Source organism: Oenanthe melanoleuca, chromosome 9, assembly GCF_029582105.1.
Source record: "Oenanthe melanoleuca isolate GR-GAL-2019-014 chromosome 9, OMel1.0, whole genome shotgun sequence".
Lineage (NCBI taxonomy): Eukaryota > Metazoa > Chordata > Aves > Passeriformes > Muscicapidae > Oenanthe > Oenanthe melanoleuca.
In genome coordinates, this window is record NC_079343.1 from 9092228 (window position 1) to 9116481 (window position 24254).

At 40.0% G+C, this 24254-nt stretch overlaps 1 long non-coding RNA gene across 4 annotated transcripts in view; it reads left to right on the plus strand.

Moving 5' to 3' along the window:
- LOC130256702 (uncharacterized) overlaps positions 1–24254 on the plus strand; it is a 177143-nt gene that overhangs the window by 143245 nt on the left and 9644 nt on the right. The window contains exon 8 of one of the 4 annotated variants that reach the window (XR_008841168.1): positions 19406–19850. The exons of 2 other annotated variants lie outside the window; for them this stretch is intronic. This is a non-coding gene — a long non-coding RNA (uncharacterized LOC130256702). Of the gene's footprint in view, positions 1–19405; positions 19856–24254 lie in introns of those variants that run through there. One more of the 4 variants, XR_008841169.1, reaches the window with a different exon arrangement.

The window sequence follows — 24254 nt, forward strand, 5'->3', positions numbered from 1 at the left end:
CTGCAGATTCTGAAGAGGTGATCACAGAGCTTTGCTTTCTACTTGATTTTTAGCCATTTTTAACTGATTCCTTGAATGAGTCCTAGGAACAAGTACTCTACAATGCAGTGTAAAGACGAACAGTTTTCACTTCACTGTCAGTGAGCTAAGAATCTTATATCAAAGCAGGGCCCTCAACCATCAAAACACCAGCAGCTGCTGAATATTTTCTATCAAACTTCTTTGAGACATTAAACAGGAAAAGTTTGTGGAGCTGACCAAAAGGTTTTGGTAAAACCAATGTATTTTGAGTTTCAGTAACACTTAAGAGTTTCACACCACAATTTATTAAACAAAGGGTTCCTCTGATTAAGTTTTCATAAAGATTAGGAATTAGAAACTGAATTCAGATCAGCCAAGATTTTTGGGTTTTCACAAAAGTTTTCCCAAGGAGATTGTGCAAAAGAGTTACAACATCAAACTAAATCTTTAACTGAAACACTTTTCATTTCTATGAAAATCCTCACTATTCAATCCTCAAAAAAAATTATTTCATTTGGGTCAATCAAAACATCTGCAGTTCAAGTTTGAAAACACTTCATTTAAGTATTGAAGGTGTGAGGGTTTTTCATTATTGTTTTTTACTGCTATTAGCTTCAATTTCAAAGGCAACAGGGGTTCCAAACACTACATAGAGGTTTTCCTTTTTGTAAAATTTTTTCAATTTTCCAAAAGTTTGCCCACTGTTGAAAAAAACAGGATGGCTTTGCCTTTCCTCTGAAACCTGTTCAGCCAAGAAATGTCCATCCAATCAGATTAAAAACAGTCAGAACTTTCACATCTTAAAAATACACCTTAAAAAGAACATCTTAAAAATATTATAAATCTCCTAAATCACCAAGTAAAATACTGCTAGAAATTTTTCTACATCATTACAACCCACTTCCCTTCATGTCCATTTAAAACAGTAGAAGCAGGCTACAAGTTGCATTTTCCCAATGACAAGCTGCACTCAAGACTTTTATTCTAAGACAGGCTTTTATAAGACCCCTATGCATGCACTGCTCCTTAATCTTTTCCTGGAGGCAGTCAGACTTGGGACCAAAAGGGTAATGAGCCAGACAATAGCACTCTCAAGTACTAAGAATGTACCTTTTAGTAAGTCTAGAAACTCAGTTCAAGTTTCAGAACCTAATATATTCTATTCATCTACTACCTCATTCTGAAAGCACCTAATTTTCTTGTGAACACCAACTGCCTCTATCCATGATCCAAGTCTTGTAGCTTTGACATGGCTGAAACTGTGTTCCTTTCTTATTTATCATTATCACTACTTTTAACTTCAGAGTCTATATGCTCAGGCAAGATCCAGATGACAAATAGAAAACTGCTCTGCAAGAGAACTGCAAATTTCATCTTTCCCCATCCTATAGACATGGTGAAGACAAGACTCCTCACAGGACATTCAGTTGTCCCAGGGCAGGGTACTCTCAGGCCTTCCTGATGAAACTTGGTTACACCCAATGTTCAATCCATCCCATGTGAATTATTAGCTGGAACGTACAACTTCCTATAAAATATTTTAGCTGCAACCCCCTTTTTGTAACAAGTTCAGCACGTTTTCCCAACACAAAATTGCAAACACAAGTAAATTCTGAGTATTCTTGATTCCAGACACAGGATTGGTATGGCTCAGACAAAGCCTAGGTTATTTTACGTTTACATGGAGGAGAAGGAGTCATAATTAGTCTGCACTGTATGTTAGGGAGTGAATGCTTTATGCAGAGCGTGTTCCCTTATCAAAGGGCAACTCCTGCAACAACAGTTTGTCCCTCCTAGCATGATGTTCTAATGCTGGTTCAAGCTCTGGCATCAATTCCAAGTCCCACTAAACCACAGAGAAGCTCTGCAGCAGGCCTGCTCCAAGTTCAGTTCATGGAATAAGGATTTCATCCCTCCATCTCCTTCTTTACATCATTTAAAGAGAAGTGTTGTCTCACTGCGTGTTTGTCTTTTCTTCCCACCCCACCATTAATGTTGTCCTGGATTAACTGTTCAGGAACTCGTTCACTATTTTGACAGTATGAGTGCCACCTCCTAATGAACACAGACATCTCTGTACATTGATATAATGCATCATCTTCATATACTGGATTTCATCAGTTTTTCCTTCAATAACTAGAAGTTACCTAAACAAATCCAATTAGTTGATTTGTTCTGTTAAGGCTAATTAATTTATTGCCACCAAGAAAAAGAAGTTAAAGTCTTTTTGAAACCTCAGATCATATCACATTTCAGCTCTTCATAGTAGTGGATGGCAGTTGTCATAAATAGTAAATATTTCTAGTGTAGGAGAGATTTTCACAGGACCTCGAGATGCCATGCAAATTGCTAGGTGTAATATACCTCATCCAAAGTGAGCCAGTGAATGGGATAAATATTTAAAAGACATGTCAGAACCAAACTTCAGTGTATGAAGGTCAGAACATGGAATTAGAGCATGAAAGAGCAAAGTTTCTTCCCCTGCCTTTTCCTCAAGGGTCTGGTTATAGTACTTCTAAAATTGTTTGAATAAAATCCGTTCTTACTCAAACTTTGCATTTCAATGGAACTTTATATTTGCAGTTCCTTATGGAGCACTACTGAAAAAAACTATCAAGCATATGTCACCAAACTTGATTTATACCCTGGCAATTACTGAATAATAATTGGACAAACCAATACTGGAGCCTAAGTGATATCGGCCTTTATGTTCACTTCACAGTCCAAAGTTCAACTTGCCCACAAAAAAAAGAAAAAATACAAAGAAGGCTTGAAAACCCTATTTGAACATTTAAGTCTGTGCTCAGACACAGTGATGTACCTGCCGTGGACACTGTATCTATCTACCTGTAGAAATCTTGTGAGCCCTCAGCCTGTTTGGGAGGTAGCAGTCAAGGAGCTGAAAAAAGAGGACACAATAAAGGCAACTAATCTAACATGGTATGAAAAGAGATCGACTGAAAATTTAAATCAACAGTGAAACAAAATATCTCACCAGTGCATATTTCACCTCCTTAGAGCAATCAGCAAAAGAGAACTAAAATACCAAAGAAGTGTTCTGTGATCTTAGTCCTCCAGTTTATAGCTGCACTTTCACAATACGTTCTCCCAGTACATTAAGAGTTCAAATCAAAAGCTATGGCTGAACAGCACATTGAAAACTGATGGGAAGTGCAGCCAAGATTGCAGGTTCACCAGAAAGTATTGGGGAGCATCTCTGGCTCTGCACTGCCAGGAGAATGTGGGGATCAGAGCAGGAAGCTGAAGACTTTCCCATTGCCCAGCCTGTAGAGGAAGCTTGCATTCAAGTTGTATCTCTAAAGCCAGCAGACTTGCACCTCAAGGTGGCAACTAATGCAGAAGCATCTTGTAGGTGGTTTTCTGTTTCAACCTTGCGTAGAAACAGCCTGGAACACCAGCTTTTAGATAGTTAAAGGTGAGGAAGAGAAATCCCACCTTCAGAAACTTCTAAAGACCTTATTTGCAGCAATACCACATCACAGGTTCATGGTTTTTATCCATTTCCTTATTAGTATTTTATTCTCCCCTAAACCTCACATAACTGAGATCAAGCATCTCATGAACAGCATGACATAAGAAGTGCTGTTGCTTAATATTGAGAAGCACTTTTCATGGCCTTTGAACAGCAGGAGCAGTTTTTCTTGCATTGGATCAAGCACACTTTGATGGACATGAGGGTTTGGGGGATTTTTACTGTCAGGGTATTTTGTCGGTTTCTTCTTCAAAATCTATGCACAGCTTGAAACTCTCTTTGGTTTAGTGCACTCCAATGCTCAAAGAAAAATACAAAGGAAATTCAATGGAAAAAAAATTCTTACAGGTTTTAAGGCTTTTAAGGCTTATTTTTCAGATGCATCTGTTCAGGTGCATTGCTCCAGAAATAGAGTAGGGAGAGAATGAGAAATAGAAAAGTCATTTGCAGAATTCTAATTCACCTATGAGGATGATGCTATTAATCAGCTTTCATATTGTTCCCAGTGACCTTTTCCTTCCTGTCATACTATTATTACCCTCCTGCTGGTTTTAAATCTTCCTTCCTGCATCACTGAATAAGAAGAAAGTAAGTTAGTTTAGAACAGGCCATGACCCCAAGTACATGAGAGACAAGTGCTGACTAACGATTAATTTTCTCTGAATCGTGTTAACATTACTCTCCAGACCCCATCACTTCAAACACAACTGACAAAAATACTGGAGTGTAAAGTCAGGACTTTTACAATAGCAGTCATTCTTAAACCAAAGCAACACATGCTTCTCCTTCCATTAGTGCCATAAAGGTGTTTCCTGGCAGACCTGTCAACAAGACTACAGATTATTCCTATGAATATGAGCTTGAGTAAGTTCTGAAAACTAAAACAAAAATATCTTGCCAAGAGGGAAGAGAATAACTTTTTATTTCCTCTAGCTTTACAATATGTTTAACTGTGGAGGGAATTTTTTTTTTCCATTATCAGGTGCTGAAATATCCCTGAACAGGACCAGCAATTAGTTTTTCTTGGGATACTGTAAAAGACTAAGCTGGAGATTCTACACAGGATTTCTTTCATGTCCTGCTGGACTACACTTATAACTTTACATTATAAGTTTTCAGCATATGAACCAATTTTTCTTCACTGAGGTGAGCAAAATATGTCTTCTAAAAGTTATAAACTCTTACATTTGACTCACAACAGAGGTATTACAAATCCAAGTGCTTAAGGTTGTGACTGGAAGTGGATTGACTATTTCCAGTGTCTCAAGTCCCTTGGAGGTACAATAACTCAGAAAATCTATAAAAAATGTGTTCACTGTAAATAATTCTAACTTCTATTACTTTAATGAATTGGCTGACTTTGTCTGGGTCTTCTTCCTTCCCTAGTTTTATAACTAGATGTACAGCAGTTTAATTAGGAAATGCAACAACTAAAAATAAAATGGAAAGAAGAATGAATAATCTTGGCTTGGAGACCACATAGACCTCTGTTCCATGGGGTCCATTTTCACGCAGAAGAATTTGGTACACTAGACGGTATTACTGTTTTCAAGATTATATAATGTGTTTTAAATGGGCAGCATGGACAGAATAATGGACTAATAATTGTGAGGAAAAAGAGCCAGCATGGGATTTTCAGATTCCAAATAAACTTGAAAAAAACTCAAGAGTTTCAACAATGCAATGAGATTAAGTTGCCATTCCCATTATTTCCCAATGGTCACATTTCTAACAACAGACCTAGAAGCCCAAGCCTGACAAACATTTTTCCCTGTGCAAATGATCTTCAGACAGCTTCAGCTATTTCGACTGAACAGGATAAACTGCATATCAATAACTGGTGGGTTTCTGAGCTCTCTGAAGCATGTGCAGAGTGCTGTAGCTGAATGGATATTTGGGGGGGTGTGACTCTACTAAACCTGCTCCAAAAGCATTTGATTCTAAGTAAGCTCAATACGAATGCTTGCCTCCCAAATCTGGATCTGAGGTGCATCTGTTCCTCACAGTAGCCTTCTCTTTATCACTTGCCAGCCTCTCTGACATGAGCTCAAGTGCTGATCCCACGCCAGGGCACTGAGTGGCTGCAGCACAAAGCCTGTGCCAGAACTCCCACACCAGACTAGCACTGTGTGTGCTCAGCCTTTTCCTTATTTCTCAATTATCCAAGTAAGCACACACTACCCTGTCCTATGGAGATGCATGGTTCCAAAGGGTGTGTCTAAAAGAAACTATAAGGTTAGTTAGGTGATCAATTACAGCTACCAGAGTTATGCTGTATAAATGCAAACAGCTCAAATATTAATAAAACCCCCAACATTTTACATCAGAGGTATAAGTCTGTGAGACTGCAATGCAGCTATAATGACATGTCAAGATGTGTATGTGAAGGGCTAGAACTGACAATACCAATCAATGCCTCTATGTCAGTTGTCACCCAGTACATGTCAGGCCCTAGTCCAAAATTCAATCAAGTCTGCTGCACAGGGCATCTACAATCCCTAAACTGTGCATGGAAGAAGTGAGAAAATGACAAAATAATCCCCTGCACTAATTAGGGTACAACTGTTCCTTTCAAAAGCTGATGCACTTGACTCCAGACTATACAGGAAACAATTGTCTTTTACCAGGATCCCCAGACTGACGATTTGCTCTTGCGTGCTAACATCAGTCCTTACAGATAACTTATAAGAAAACCGTAGCCCTACTTTAACACAAAGTCAAACCTCCTTTATTCAGAGCCTCCTTTCTACCACTGACTTCTGCCATTCAATTCAGCCAAGGAGGGAGAAATCTGTATTTGCTACCTCACAACAGAGTGCTCAGGCCAACAGGCTTTAAGTGAAGATGCACATGCAGAGGCACATGTACAGAAAGAGCCCCCACAATGGAAATGGATCACAATGTTGAAAGCTGGGACTCCTCAGCCAGGCTGGGGCAGTTCTAGGCAAGGAAAACAGCAATTTAAGAATATTAGAAATGTTAAAATCTCCTTTACTGTCTCTATTACTAAGATATCCTGATGACTGTCAGACATCTTCCTCATAACCCCACAAATGTCATCAGGCAGCAAACACGTGTGAATCCCAAACTGATACACACTGCATATCATTTTCAAACTTCAGGGTTGCTATTGTTAAACACCCACATCTCTGTTTAGTCGCTGAAGTAAAAGATATGTTAAGTACCAGTTCATTTGGAGATCCCATTACATTTGCTGTGAACTGACACTGCTGCTTAGCTCTGAAAATCAGATTACTTGGTTAGACTCAGACCTTGCAAATTAGCTGTGCAGATTTCAAAATGCTGCTCATCATGCTTCTCATCAGGTTCAGTCTTATTCCCACTGAGTTTCATGATAAATGGCTCAGAACCAATTAACTCTGTGATCCTGAACAACTGATGATATACCAGATCTTTTTAATCCTGTTATTTGATAGAGAAACCTCTTACACAAACAAAGAACACTATCACATACAACAGAGCATGGCTGTGCATCTCTTGTTGCTCCTTAGTATTTAGCTTGTTAACCTCAAAAGGCTTCATCCAGTTCAGAAACATGTACAAGCCAATTATACAGAGTCATCCAGGAACACTTAGGGGAAAAATTACACCTTACATCTGAACCATTTCTCAAAAAGCTACCACTTTGCATTTCATGCAAAAACAAATGTGTTGATAGATATATGTTTGTATATCTTAATGAATACATAAATACATACATAAGAAAAGCTTATACAGACCAGAAGTAACAACTGCTTTTTTAATTCTCTGCCTTCAGCTGTCTGTGCTCTCCTCTTAAACTATTGTACCTGATTCATGTCTCAGGCACAGATAAAGGCAACCCCACTTCCAACCCTGGGAGGGTGAAATAATTTTGAAACTATTCTTTTTAATCATCTGTTGATCTGTTTAATCATCTGTGATACCACATGAACCCTAGCACAGAAGTATTTTCAGCTTCAGCTAAAACACAGAGTTTTCAGCCAGTGTCTGTTTTTAAAGGTATTTCATATTCCTTTCTTAAATCCTCCAGCTGTGAAAAGGTAGCAAATAAACAGTTTTAGTGACAGAAATTATTCTTTTCTGCAGCCTGCATTATGAAAAGAAATGTGTTTGCAAGAATGTGCTTCTGTATCTGTTTGTATACGGTTGGGTCCCTGGTAAAGGAGGAAGCATTTGGCAACACCCAAACAAACATTTTCCATACACTTCCAGAAAACAAAACAACTCAGTTTCAGCGTGCATGTTCCTAGGGGTGGCACATCCAGTCCCACAGACGTGGGGCTCAAGCTTGGTAACAAATCCTGGCTCAAGTCACAGGGCTGTGTAAGCTGAGCACTACAATCTGGTTTAGTTACACATGTTATCACCCAGGTACAACTCACAGCCAGCTGATGCTGCCACATTTTGAGAGGCACACACTGAGGCATTTCTAAGTCCTAATATGAATTTCCTGGTGTCCATAAATCCACCCATTCCCTCTCTGCACCACATCCCTGTTTCTTTACCTTGGGCAGAGGTGCTTGTTCAGCTTGGGCCAGCAGACATAGATATACAGATATATAGATAGAGATATATATGATATATGGATAGAGATATATGTGTGCAGTATATGTATTTATACATATATAAATATATGTATATATATATATATATCACACACACACACATACATATATGTATATTACACCACAGGAAGTTCTTTGGTGCAGTTTGTCACATCCAAATAAACACCTCCAGGGCACAATCCCCTGACAGGTGACAAATGAAAAGCTCCTGCTAAAGAAAGCAAACCTGGATCCTGACCTCCACCTTCAAGGAAGAACCTGTGTGATCACCATAAGATAGAGGCTTTCTCACCAGACCCTAACACCTGCTTTGATAAAAGTGGTAACTCAACACGTTTTTCAAAGAACAGACTTTTTGATTCAGTCCTCCACCATTTCCTCTTTATTATAAAGCGTGTGTATGCATACCATGTATCATGAATGGGAAAACCTCCTGGTGAGGGTTACCAGACAGAAATCCTAACGAAGTGAAATTAGATGACTAAATCTAAATTACCAAGAAGCAAAACACTAAAGATAAATGTGACTAAAGCCAGGCCTAGCACACTGGAGACAGCTATTGTGCCTTCTGCTCAGTCCATCCTGCTTCTAGGAGGAATTACAACCATGCAGGAAATAACACCTGAATTCTAGCCCAGGAGCAAACCTGCAGCATGATGACATTCTAGCCATCAGCTTTTGTTCATTTCTGTCAGCCCTCTCAGATTTTTTTGTTGGTATTTAACCACTTCCTTTTATTGCTGTTTCCATAATAAGGAAAAGTTGGGATTGCTGACACAGTCCATAGCAGTTTCTCTGAGTTTAGCACATCAATGTAAATAACTTTTTGTTGTTCATTAATTACAGAGCAAATTTTACTCCAAGTGCCACAAAGTCAACCTAGGTTTTGCTTGTCAGCATGCCACAGTCAGGTTTCTGAAGATCATCAGCACCTACCACAGAGCAGACTTAAAATTTATTACACACATATCAATAGCATTTTTGAATATTTGAAACATTAAAGAGAATATTGAAGCCTGGGGGTTTTGTTTGTTGATTTGGAGGGGGGATTTATTAGATTGTAAGGGTTGTTTGTTTGGTGTTTTTTAAGACAGTGTATCACTTATTTTAATTGCAAAGGGCATGTGGAAAATCTTCCATTAATAATTTTCATAGATACCAATGTAAGTAAAAGATTATTCCAAGATGACTAGGGTAGTTATTTTGGCAAATAGTATGCTGCAAAAAATAGTTTTTAACTGCAAACTCAATTTAGCAAATTTTTCCAGCTGTAAAAAAGGGAATACAAAACAAACCATTTAGGCTTTTTGTTTCAAATGACCTTTCTAAATATAAAAAAAAAAAAAAAAAATTAAAGGGCAAGGTAATAGGAAGATGGAATGAAACATTTAGTTTCATGACAAATTAAATGTTTCAAGTCAACCCAGAAACATTTCCAGGCCAGAAACCAAACAGAAATGTCCTGTAGTTCCATAAAACTTACGAATAAAACCAAAATAGGTATGGGTTATAAATATTAATTAATTTCTAAAATGTGATGCCATACTATCCCACATCCATTATCTTGATTTACAAACTGTAAATCTGCATTTGTTCTATCCACACTGTAATTTGGCTCAAGTCTAAGGCAACTTTCCATTGAAGTATTTGAAAAGCTTATTATAGCATAACACAAAAATGAAAGAGCCAAACCTGAGTTTCAGAAAAATATTTTTAAAGCAGAATAAGACTAATGGTTTAGGATGACCTAAATGATAATTCTGACTGACTTGTTATGCTTTACTCTGGACTACTAGTGAGAAGTGTTACTACAACCAGCTACTCATAAAGCAAAATACTCCTAGTATTTAATCCCAGGAGCTATCACTGCACTTGTAAAAGCTGTATGGAAGGGTATGAAACAACATCAAATCCACTCAAAACCTACGTGCTGCTGTCCAATACAAAGAGATGAAAAATTCTGAGAATCTTTGAGGAAAAGTACCAAGGTGTCAGTAGTGGCTGGAAGACCCTGAAGCAAGAGAGGGACTGATTGGAAGCACAGGATGGAGCATGGACAGCTGGGAGGTGAAACATAGGAGGAAACATCTGGCCTTGTGCCTCTGAGAGGGGAGCCTTTATTTCACAATATTGAAGAAGCAATCTCCTGTGATAACAAAGAAAGAAAGAATGAAAGAAAGAACACATATAAAAGGTTCTAGTTTAGCAATACGTAGCTAAATTACAGAGTCATAGAAACGAGGGTTTCATGTGCAGTCTTCCTTCTAAAAAATTTTCAGATCCCTGTCATGTTTATCCAAACCTACCCTAATGCTCATGCAGAGCTGCTGTGATACTCAGTTCCACATCAGGAGGGAGCAGAGGCTCCTCATTTCATGTCTTTCCTAGCTACATCCAAAGGAGTTGTGTTGGATCCTCCTTGCTGGAAACAACAGCCATTTTATCAGAAAAAAAAACTTCATTCTCCAAAATAAATTGTAAAACACAGCAGTGAACACATTTGGTGCCACTGGATGGTTGCTGAAGACACTTGTAAGAAACTCTGTGCCCTAACACAGCAATCTGATTTCACCCCTCATTAGAGATAAGAAAAGCAAAATTCAACTGGTTCGGTCTCTTCCGTGAGACAAGTCCATAATAGCTCTGCTACCTGGGAATGAGGAGACCAAGAAAAACAAACCATAGATAGCCTGGAAACTGTGGAACCTCAGGGGAGCTGCTGAGGTGGAGTGTTATCTGACAAAGCAGCAGGAGAGCTCAGGGGCTGGAAGCACATACCAAAAAAGATGGGAAACCACAGAACTGGATTCTGGGCACTCACTGAGAGTGTGAAGTAATGGGAACCTGGGAAGATTATCGAGCTAGGAACACCGAACAGCAGCAAAACAGAGCTATGGCAACAGAGCCCAAGGGCTGACCTGGGGCCTCACCAGGAATGTCACACTGGAGGACACACACAGTCCAATGGAGGAGCAGCTTTGTCCAAAATGAGTTATTGCACACAAGGGGCTAGAATGACTCTGCAGGTTCTGCCAGTGAAATCCAGGCTCACAGTTTCACTCCCATCTCTTAGGACCTGTCTACATTGTATATTTGGCCTGAAGTCTGTGCTCAGGATTGCTGCTAGAGTCCAAATTAGCACACAACCAGCACACCATCCTGCTGAGAGATGGCAACTGAGAGTCCAGAGGCAGAAGAGGGAAACTTCCTAACCCACTTGTCTGCTGGGTTTGGAGCCCAAGAGCATGAGTGCTCCTCCTGTGCTCCAGAGGAGTCAGGATGAGGCAGCCCAAAGCCCTGTGGCCCATGGCAGGGCACAGGGAGTGCTTTCCTTCCAATGCCCTACAGCTGAGAGGCACGGAGGAGCTGGGCTGTGCCACTCAGCTGCTGCTTTCTGTTATTAGCACAGATTCCTGTGTTGACATTGCATCAAAGCATCTGAGCACACCTCAAGTCCAGGAAAGCTGGATCTCTGCCTCTCAGAAGAGAAACCTCAGTGTCACTGCCCCGGCTGAGGTCAATGACACTGTTTATTTAACAGTGTGGATGGTTGGTAAATGGCGACATAAACATTGATTCAGGCCCAAGTCAAACACAGAATGCAAACCTGGCCTGAGTGGGGCCCAGCTTACCAGTTATTTTACTCTGCCAAGAAAGCAGAGCAGAAATTACAGAGGGATGAACTGACAGTGGAAAAGCACAGGTAAACAAAGGACTTGTCTACAACACAACGTTACTGCCACAACAGAGGTAGTACTGAGACAACCTAAAAAACCCCCTCAAATCATGAAACGCTGGTTGGGTGCAGAGATCCATTCATGTCCGGATATAGCTGAGCTGGATTTACATTGACTGGTTCCACAAACTGTTTAATAAGGAATAGTACCCAGCGGCAAAACTGCAGATCTTACAGCCTTCCAAAACAAACAGAGGTCTTGCTTCATTTGTCTTACACCTTTTGATGTGCTACCAAACAACTTAGCAGGCAAGAATGTTCCCAATAAAAAAAAAGAACAATAATTAAATGTTGGAAGAATACTCTTACAAAGTAAACATCAGCTTAGTGGTTATATCCATAAAAAAAAAACTGAAAAAAAACCCACACAACAACATCTAAACCAGAACTGCAAGGAATATACTCTTACAAAAGGGGGTTGATAAGCAACCTGTGTATTTGATCCTTGTCAAAATGCAACTTATTTCAGTCTTTAAAGGTTGTGATGAACAGTGTGTTGGGTACTGGCGAAGAATAACTCAGTGAATAACAGTAAAATAACAAGCCAATTCCAGAAAATCATTATGCTTGTACAAGATGAATGAGTAGAAAAAAGGCAAAAGTCATCAAGTAAGTTATTTTTCAGAAATTATTCACTCAACTCTAACAATAATTAATTACAAAATTAGCAGGCATATAACAATAGACTGATTAGTTTATAGAGTGTCTACCCTGAAATACAATTAATTAAGAAAAGACAAGTAGCCGAGTTGTATAATGAAATTAGATATTGTCTTTTAATTGTAAGTAATTGTATCATCACCTGTCTGTCCAACCAGTATCTAAGCCAATCACTGGACTGCAAAAGAAAAGAAAACACTTTGGCTAAAAAGGGTATAGAAAATAGAAATCCTTATCAAAAGAAATATACACTAAATCCACGACCAATGCATGTTAGACTTTATTATCTTAGAGGTCTTTTCCAACAGAAACAATTCTATAACTCTCTGGCTTTTTCAATGGCCCCAGTGACTGTTACAGACATTATGGATCAATAGCATTTTAAAAATAAGAACAAAAACCCTATAGCTGAGGCCAACAATTGTGTTCAGAATTCCTACCCCCAGAGCAGACTGCAAGGAAGGATGATACTTAAAAGACCTGGTGGAAGTTTGGTCAGCTGTTACTAGCCAATGTGCCATTTATCATGCCTCACACCTGCTGAGGTGATTAACAAAACAAGTTATACCATGATGGTTTCTTTTGCCAGATTGGCCCTACTTTTAGACTGATCATCTACTCAGTGAAAACTCTCCACAAATGAGGGACAAAGAGAAAAAGCGAACAGTACCACGACATCAGAACTACTAAAATCAGGCTCCTACAAACTCTGGCAGATTTTTCAGAGTTTGGGGAATTTATAAAGTACTCCTTCCATGTAGACACCAATGACAAATAACGTATGAACTCAGCATGTAGCCTTCTACATTGGTAGAAAACATATAGGACAGAATTATGGGATTTCTGTTATATATATATATATATATATATATATATAGATATAGATATAGATATAGATATAGATATATATAAAACTCATCCCTGTGAAACTGAAATTAAATTAACCAAAGTACAATCATGCAAGCCATATTTCCCTAGAAAATCAGATGACAAAGTGTCTTGATTCACCTACTTTGAAATTCTCACCCCATTCACGTCAGGCTTCTCAGCTCACTCTTGACAACATAGGCAGAGGAATATTCACCTCAAAACCAGGGGCGTGGGGTTCTGATCACATCACAAACTCAGAAAATTCAGAGTTTCATTAATGCAAATAAAAACACAGCACTGTGAAACAAAGCAAATATTTGAAATGACAGCACTAAAAAATCCTCTAACAAAATATCCCAATATATTTCTGGATTGGTGCCATTCCTACATTGCAAATTCACAACTATTTTAGATTTGTGCATTTTTTTTCTTCAAGGCTATCAACTCAATAGTTTTTCTTAGGGATTTGTTCATTTTGATTTTTTTTTAAATGTATTTGCCTTTATACAAATGTTGGCTATCTCAGTTTTGCTTACACATTCAGTGCTCAGATGATTTGCTCCGATGGTGCCGGTAATCTGTGAAACTGAAATACGTGACAGAAAAGCTCATGCAAAAGCCATTCAGAAATAAATCTGGAACCAAGGCAAGGGATGATGACATGTTTGTATCTATGCTGTATAAACACAGAAAGCTTTGGTGGTCTTTAGTTCATCAGCACCCACATGAACAAACGTGGAAACCAGTTTATAGTCTAACCTCACCCATTTGCCCCAGAAGCCTCTATAGATCAAAGGGGATCCAAAGTTAGAAAGCAGAAAGACAAAAGATATTGGGATTTGCTACAGCAGCACTAGAACAACTGGTGCAATGAGCTACTATGTCTCAAATTACCGTAGAAAGCAAATTACTTTTCTGTGTTTACAGAGGGAGGAGGATGAGGAATAAAGTTAAACTCAATCAAAGAAATTTTCATTAGTAAAAACGACATTCAAAAATATAAAAAGCTCAGAGAGTTGGCTTTCTGGAAATGAGATCACGCTGAAATAATACCTGCATATTTGTGTTTAGAGGGCGTGATTTACACCTTAAACACCATTAAAATGAGACATTGGGCACATGGCAATGATCACCGGACATGACATCAATGAAATGGTGCAGGTCACTTTTCTGTTCAAATTAAGAGTCTTGTGATAAGCATGTAGGAGATAGTGTGCACTCTATCAATAGTATGTGATGATGAGGATCCTCCTTTGATAAATGCATGAACTGCAATAATTGTGTATTTCTATCACAACTTTAAGTCTCTGTCTTGTAAAGTACCATCAGTAATATCACTGGCAGGTAAGCTTTTACTTGCATGTAGGAAGAGAAATGGAGAGAGAGTGATAAATATGAAGGCTGGCATACTTGAGATTGTTTCAGTACTGTAAATTGCTTTCTATTTAAGCACAACAGTTACACGCTCACTGTTGTATTCAACTTACAAGTCCCATCCATTTACTGATGTAAAAATTAAAGACGTGTAACTTCTCCTCCATCTTTATTTGCTTACACACATTCAAATACAGTTTCAAGACTCAAAACCCTAAGTACTTAAGGAAAAAAGGATTATGATATCATTAGCTGAATCCCAACTCCTTGAAAATCCCTTCTGTCATGATCCATTAATTGCAGCACTGAAGATACAGATTACTGGCTGCACTGTAAACAAACAAAATGTAAATAAACATTATCTACAAAGAAAGGTGCAAGCTTTTTGAGATTCAGATAAGTGAAATATGAATGATCAGGAATATGAAAGCATTCAGTCTCTGTTTTAGCAAGGTGTTATTTTTACTTAGAGTGAATGTTTATTAAATAAGCCAGTTACAGTAAGCACATAATGTTACAATAGGTCTGGAGTGTTTGGGACCATGGACATTCATGGCCCGGGTACTAAAGTGGATTATGCCCCACAGTACAAGCTTCCCTCTTGCCATGTACAGCTGTAGCTGCCTTTGGCTGGCTGGAAACTAATTCCTTGCCATAAGCAAAGCAATGTCTTTAGCAGCTGAAATGTTCTAGAATTTATCATTCCTGCTGAGGTAACATTCTGTATGCGTACATTTCTTTTGGTGATTTTTTCCTGCAGAAAGAATCTTAGCAAATCTAAATTATTTCCTGTGCTGTGTAATGAGCGTGTTCATATTATTCCATCAAGAGTACTGTCTCCTACTTGCTAAAGGATCCATACACCTGGTATATATTTTTTGTAATGATATTTTCTACAGTTTGCCATATGAGCAGTTGTCAGCTTGGAGTAAAATCTGTTTCCTGCCAAATTTTCTGTTCTGCTCCACATCTCACTTGTTTATGAACCTGATTTGTTATGGGTAGATTCCTCAAGGATATGCACTATGCCTCTTGTTAATTTATTTTTCAGCAAGTGTAATAAAATTTTTTTGAATACTTGAAAAAGTCAAATGGGGCCAACTTGTTCAATGGTTTACATTGGCATCATTCTGCCAGGCTTAACAGAATAGTGATGATTTAAACCAGCTGTTTATTTAGTCCATAGAAGAACTGAACAGCAGGTAAAAGTATTAATTACTCATTGTGAAAAACTAAAAGTTCAGGAGCTCAAATTCTGCCCTTTAAAGCAAATAAAAAGGAAAGCCTGTACTTTAGGTACATTTTATGAATAATGACTTAGCTGACTGGGGTAGCACTTGCACCATTGTGGATGATCACAAAACCATATTATTCCCAGAAAAGGAAACCAGTACAATATCACAGTCTCTCTATGTCTCAAGAGAGGCAAGGAGCACACTAGAGTAAGCAGCCTCTGGTTTGGTGGAATCCCCACATTTCAATTCATGGTTTAAATGGTACTTTTTTTGTATTCTGCAAATAATTTTCTGCATTTTTGTGCAAAAAAATGCTCATATTTATTTTGGAGCAACAGATCTCCCTCTTGCTATATAAGTACACAAAATATCTGGAGGAGAGTCATTATTTCTCTCTGACCTAAGGAGTATGAAGCAGGAGAGTTCTGAAAAGAAGAGAGGAAAGAGACTGCTGATCCTCAACCTCCCTGTACCAAAATAGGTTTGAGCCTGCTGGACAGAGCAGCTGAGCCAACACACTTTGAACCCTCTTGGGATCCAATTTCACAGTTTGCAACACAGGGCAAGGGCTCCATCCTGCACAGATTTACATGGGTAAAACTAAACAGGTGATCTCCTTACTACCACTTTCCTCTCTTGCCTCTGGAGCTTGCAGCAGCTGTGCAGTTTGTTCCCACTAACATCTGTGCAATGAGGATGCATTGCAATTACAAGGGTAACTGATTGCAGACGAGCATTTACAGATCCACTGTGATTTGTGCAGAGCCAGCAGTTTGCTGGATTTTTAGCAGGCAGGTGAGCTGGGCTCTTGCACATCACCAGATGTTTCACTTCTGTCAAAGTGGAAGCACCAGACAAGTTTCTGGTACCTGGCAGCAGCAGAGCTCAATGTGGTGGCACAGCAGAGCAGTGAGTGTCAGAGATGCTTCTGAACATCAGACAGAAAAGAGTTATGCACCTCCCTGATGCCCTGGAACTAGCATGGAGATTGGAAAATTGCATTTTTTGGTCTAGAAACTTAAATGTGTTCAAATGGGTGCATTCCCTTCAAGCTACTGGAAACTTAGGCTCTGACCTTGTGAAATAGTCCCCAACAAACCAGAAAGTGACCTAGCCACTATGTCACACTTACTCCACCTGAGCCAATTTGCATCTTATCCCAAAAAGAATTCACACCCATCTATTTTTCCTGGCAAGCAGGCATCTTTACCACCAAGCTATAAGGATTTTTTGTGTCTCTTCCACCTCCTTCTCCCAAAGCTGCTGTGTAAGCATTTCCACCCACCACTCAGACTAAATTAGAGACATCGTGCTCTGTGACAGAGAGGCAAAGCATCCTGCTGTGGTCCCAAAAGCTTTGCTTCAATCTCTGCTAAAGGTTTTTTTCACCTGAAAGGCTAATCCCAGTTGCTGCCTGGTTATTACAGGTGACCACATATCATTGCTCTGGGTTGTGTTAGCTGGGATGGGCCACCTGTTCTAGGGTGGTTCTTTGAAGAAAACCCCACTTGCAGCTGATCCTAACCCCTACATGGTGGTTGCAGACCTTTTTTAATCCTTCTGTGGAGTTTTGTCCTTAGGGAGCTACATTTGTCTAAAACATGTGTATTGCTGAGTTTATTGTCCAGTCAATTGAAAATACTGCCCCTTGTTCCAGAGAATAACTTGGATTCAGACAGTAGGCTTCATGGGTCTATGATACTCAGGGGGATGAGCTAAGAAAAGAATAAACCATTTTATCTGAAATTGGTGAAGTGGATGCTGTTTACGTGTTTCTGTGTCTCTCATGAAGAGCTACATATCTGCATTTGTTAGTTCTTCATGGAATGACATGGGCTGCTTGCAGGGGAATCTCTTCATACCATCACACTGCTGATACAGACACATCACTGTAACAGCTATGAAGTCAGGGCTCTATCTATCTACAGCAGAAAATTTCCATCAGCTCCATTAAGTGCTGCTCAGTAGTCTCTGCATACAGAATGATCATCAGCAGTTGCTGCTGGACACACAGGAAGGTTCATGCACTTATAGATCTGTTAAAGCCAAACACAAGTACCAGCAGTCAGTTGAACCCAGCAGATTGCAGATGCGTCTTGGAAAAAAAAAAAGCCTTCAAGGCACTCTGCAGTGATGGCTACTTGCTACAAAAATGAACCAGTGTGTGCATGGTGCTCATATACTAAGCTGCAGGAACATGTCCTCATATTCCTTACTGAGAAAGGTCTGACAATCGTGTCTCAGCCTGAAAACCTCTTAGAAACACTGATGAAAATTACTTTCCCTCATCAAAAAAGTATTCACACCTCAGCAAGAAGCCAAATGAGGACACTGTTTTGGGAGTGTCCCAGACACTGAACTATTGTTTTTAATCCTCTTACTTAAATACGCACAAGCACAAAAATCTCCTAAGGTGCTTAGCACTGTATTTGACAGAAACAATCCAAGCCTGTGCAAAGGTAAGGGAAAGGGAACTGAGCAGACATGCCTGAGTCGTGAGCAGGGAAAGTTCATGGCCTGGCCAGCAGACTGCAGGCACAGAGCAGACCAGCACAGGGTCACAGGCATCCTGCTTTCTGACAGGAGGGCTGGACATGTCTCAGAAGGCTCGTACACAGTCCAGATTTCAGATCCCCCGGGGTACTGGGGTCTTGTGTGCAATGCTAGGTTGGCCTTTCCAGCAAACCCACTCAAGGGACACAGTGAGGAAGGAGATGATCCTATGAAGTAGATTCTAAACTAACAGGAAGCTTTCTTTTATTCTTTCATTCTGTTTCTCAAAATGGCTGTCTGAACTCAGCAGAATTTCTGTTTGCAGTCTGTGCTATACAAAAGCAGCTAGATCCACCCAATACATCACTGTTTTCCAGAGCAACTTAAACAGCAGCCTAAGCAAGGACAAAAAATATAGAGCTCTGTACCTCTGGCTCCTTCTCTCCCATTCTTTTCCTTTCCTTGCCTCTTTTGTTCTCCTTGCACCTTTCACACTCATCCTTTGCCCATTACTTTTTTCCTCCTTTTTGCAATTTTACCTCCACTGCCATCTGTAGTTTCTCTTCCCAAACAGTGCTACTCAAGAACAGTTTATGCACACTACAGAGCTGTGTGTAGTTAGTGCCACATAAATTGGAGGCTCTTATGTGATAGAATCTGCTTGTACTTGCACTAAAATAGTAATTAGGATCACTGAGATATAATGGGAGGAAAGAGTGAGACCAAACCTGTCTGCAAGACTTCCGATAATAAATATGGTTTGTTTGTTGGGTTTGGATTTTGGTTTAGGTTCAGCTTCTTTTTTGCAGGGAGGGGTCAAGTTTAATATTAGTGAAAGCAAGTGAATAAACATCCATATGAACCTACAGAAAAGTAACTGCACAATATTGTGAAATCTTGGGGGCGGGGGGAGGGTGGGACTGGCTGGTTTCAATATCAGATTTTTTTTTCCTAGGTCAAAACATCAGAAACACAGAAGCACTACAACTAGGCACCATGAACATTTGTGCAACTTTGAAAAATGTCAGAAATGGGGAGAAAATAAGTTGTGTGTGACGAGACCTAGAAAATCTGTTTGTTCCTGGTAGCTACTCCTTAGCAGCCATCAGCTCTGCTGTTAAAACAAACATCAAAGGTCTGAAATTCCACAATGACTTTTGATGTCTACACAAGTTCAGTAGTTAAAGTTGAAGACTTGTCACATGAGGAGTTTATGCCAATTATAAAGCATAAAAAAAGAAATCACACACATGCAGGCATATGTTCATTATTAAAACAACAAGTCCACCAACTCTCCTTCTCCGTTGAATGCTTGGCCTATTTTATGAGAAAATAAAAATGAAAAATAGCTCCAGTTTTCAAGGTAAAATACTTGAAAGAAACAAATAAATGTCAGTAGTAGCTTTCCCTTTTCTGGACTCCTTTTTCTACTGAACTGTGCTGGTACATTCTGCAGCTTAACCCTCACATGCCCTTGTAATTTTTGTATAATGGATACCTTCTCCCTGTTCCAATACAGGAGCCTGGATTGCTACTTTTTACACCATTGCCCAATAGACAAGTTGGTTCCCAATGTCACCCAACAGCATAAATTAATTTCCCCTATTCATTTGAAAAAACAAATTCGATTACAGGTTGTCCAAATTTTGCCTATCATGCTTCCTTTAGTTGCCCTTTAAAAATGCCAACACTTCACAAGTATTCATCCCCCAATAAATGAGTAAACAGATCCCATTTTGGTGCAAACTGGCATAGCTTTTTAAAAATCATTTTCCAAACTTTTTCACAAGCAAAAGCTATAATATCTTAAAGTTTTGGGGTATATTAGTGAGAGTGAGAACAGATAATCTACAAAGCAAAACCCCAAACTGCATCAAGCCAAATTGCTCCATTTCCCTGTCAGGTAATGGGACAAGGAGGGGAAGGCTGCTTATCTGAAATGATTTTTAATGGAGTTATTATTAACATCAAGAGAAATGTTCCAAAACACTGTAGCAATTTGGTATCCAAACCTCATTGTCTTTCCAACAGGCACTTAGTGAATTTCTTGGTGAAACAGCTTATGTGGAACAGGGGTGTATGAACATCTCACAGAGAAGGTGTGACATCTTCCCAAGACTGGCTATGTTTGCTTCCACTGAGCTTGATTTGCTGCTGCAAACCCTCACCTTCCCAGACCCTGTACTGGACAGCAGCATTGCCACAATGACTGCCAGAGCAAACCAGCAGGATACTGCCTGGAAACCCCCAAACCATAGCTGACATGATCACAGCTTCCTGATTTACTGCCACTCATTTTGGAGCCTGACAGACACCATGGCTCCACACAAAACCTGAGCAACCCTTGGCACTTCAGGGAGATTCCCGAGCTGCTCCCAACAGGTTGGGAGCTCCCAACAGAGTGCCCCAAGGAAGCATGGCAGAGCCAGGAGTCAGAAGTTATGACACTTCTTTCATTTAGGAAAACAAACCATGTTTTCCCATTTTCCTGAACTTAAAGTTTTCTCATTTTCCTTTGACTGGAAAATTTTGAAATGGCACTTTTTGTTCCAATTCAGTACAAAAACATACTGGAATTCATGTCTCCTCAAGCACAGCTCTCCATCGTAAAACTTCTGAGTCTCAGCTAGTTCTTCTGTCTTCAGTGCCTTTGAAAATCATCCCCTGAGCTCTCCCTGATGAAATCAAAAAGCAAGTCCATGCTTTTACTTTATATTCAGTCAAATACCAGATGTTTAAATATTCTCATCATATTCAACACAATTATCTGTTCAAAAGTTTTGTTTCACAATATTGTGGGAATTACTATCCTTCATACAAATGCTAATATTAGAATGCTGGAAAGACCATTCATGCATAAATAAGAGCATTTATGGCTACTTATTGTTTGTTACTTGGTGTTCAGTTGGTGAGTAAGGGAAGAGCAACTGACATCATCTGCCTGGATGTGTGCAGAGCATTTGACATTGTTCTGCACAACATCCTTGTCTCTAAACTGGAGACACAGATGTGGTGGATGGATCACTGGTGGAGGGTAAGAAATTGGCTGGGCAGCCACACCCACAGTGTGACCCCACCTTGAGTATCGCACCCAGCCCTGGGGTCCCTGGCATAAGGGGGATGTGGATCTGCTGAAGCAAGTCCACAGGAGGCCATGAAAATGCTCAGAGGGTTGGAGCTCCTCTCCTATGAAGACAGGGTGAGAGCTGGGGTTGCTCAGGCTGGAGAAGATGAGGCTCTGGGCACCTTAAAGTACATAAAGGAGATCTACAAAAATATTGGAGTGGTATTTTTCACAAGGAGAGAATAAGAGATAATGCCCTTAAACTGGAAAATGGTAAGTTTAGATTAGATTCTTCACTATGAGGGTGGTGAAACCCTGGCATGGGCTGCCCACAGTAACTGTGGACGCCCCATCCCTGGAAGTGTTCAGAGCCAGCTTGGATGGGGCTCTGTGTAGCCTGGTCCAGTGGGAGGTGTCTCTGCCCATAGCAGGGGGGGTGGAATGAGATTATCTTTTAGGTCTTTTCCGACCCAAACCAATCTATCATTATTCTTCTCGGAAAACAATTTTATCAAGCAATTAACAGCCTATGATTTCCATGACCAACTATACATTACACACGATGAACAGGGAATGAAGCCAATCTAAGAAACAATCTGGGAACTTATCTCCCAAAACTGATCTGTAAATAGTTAAATGACAAAGTTACAAGAAGTTGGAGGTACAGAAAAATAGTGAAAAGTATCTTCTAAACTCACTACTAACATTTCTTCAGCCGCCTTGGTTGAAGAGCAAGCAGCACAGAGGAGTTAGCTCTGCCACCTCTCCCCACTATCAGGGCATGCCCTGCTGCCTCAGCTGAGGAGGGGCTTTTCCACAGTTGCCTCTGGTCTCCCACTGCTCCCTGGTTTATGGGAGCTGGAGGGCTGCTGAGGAACATGCCATTTGTGCTGGAAAGCATCCTAAAGCTTTTAAAATCCCAGCTGCCCCAGGCTGCTCTTGGGAAAACAGGATCCATAAAATCTTGGTGCAAAACTGTGTCACTGCAAAATAACACAAAAGGGTTTTGTGCCATGGTAATAGGATCCCATCTACAGCATTCACTTTAAGACAAATAGGAAGTGATGAATGAGACTCAAATTCTTTTTGGTATGCACCAGCAGCCGAGATTGCATTGAGACCAGAGACATGGTTAAGGAGTGCAGTGGCCATACTTTCCTTTCCTCTGAGCTGTTTTGAGTGATTCTCTCTACAGTATTTCTTTAGAAATAAACTTAGAGCTGTTATTTGTTCTCTGGGCAATTGGATCACACAGACTAAGGTGAAGACAGAGGCCAAGTAAGGTGCAGTACCCTCTACGTGAGCATCACCCAAGAATGATATCCTGAGAAGGATATGATGTCTTTGGGCACTCTGCTTCACTTCATTGATATCCATTCCTAGAATAGTTATACATTCTCGGCCTCCCATCTTTTGGGACTTCTGAGAAACATGAACAGTTCACTGGACTATGCTCTATCAAATACAAGAGCTATTAGCTGTAATTTCTGTTTGCCATTCAATTCTTTAACATTCACACACACTATTTTCAGGGGAGGAAACCACAGGGGTTCCCTTGCACTGGAAAATTGTGAGAGTCAACCTGCAGGAGGCAAAGAGCAGGCAATGAGAGACAATGAGCTCATGAGCTCCTCTGCCTCAAATAACACCTGAAAAGTCTTTGGGGATAAAGAAGGGGAAGCAGAAATAGGATGTTTCTGTTGATCTTTGGAAGCCTTCCAATTTTAGCTTTTCAGCTGATTCAGATGCACTGCAGGCTACTAGCTCCGGGGTTTAGCAGGAACAGAGACACAGTAGCAAGCTGAGAGGCACTTTGGCCCACTCTGTGCTCACCTGTCTGGCACAAGGAGAAACGGAGCTCAGCCACTGCCCCACTGAGTCAGCACAGGCTCCTTCTCCAGGGATCCTGGCAGCAGTGCAGCCAGTGAAACTGAGGTCAGTGTGTCACAGGTTAGACTGCAGCTGAGCCTCTAATATCCCAAAGGAAACACAAGTAAATTTTCTAGCACTCTACAGAGAAATACACATAGCTGTCTGCAGCACAGAAGCCTCAGAGGATTACTTATCACGAATCAACAAGTCCATCCCAGAGCCACAGTCAGAACAGCTTTGGGCTCAGCTGCAGCTCATTTTTGGCAACACAAAAGCACTCATCCCTGTTTGAAAGACACCCTCAAACACAGTGTCAGTGTCACATCAAAGGTTTTGGCTGAAGGGGAAGGATAGCAAAACTTTCATGAAGACTTTCCCAAGAGCAGAATGTAGTGTACGAAGTATTTTTGCTCCTTAGTATTTTACACACATAAGAGCAGCTTGAGTCCTTTGAGAATGTACAGTTTAAGCCTTGGATTATCACTGTATTGTCAAGCCAGGCATACAGTTGCAGTAGCAAAAGTGATACAATCAAACTGTGAACACAAAATTCGGGTGTCAATCAGACCTGGTAGAACACCATATGATATTTTTAATTATATTATTCAGCAAGTTTGACAGATTTAATAACTTCACTGTAATATTTTATTGCTGAAAGAATTGTCTGTTGGCATGTTGTGCAAGTATTTTTGAACCATGTAATAATATTAGCCAAGACCAAAACAATTATTATAAATCTAATTATTCTGAAACATGGAATATTAAAGGTCACTAAGCCTGGCTCTTGGCAACTACATTTATTTACTTTCTGTTTCTGACAACTGACTTTCAGAAACACCAAAGGTGCTTTTGCTTTCAGAAGTGTCCT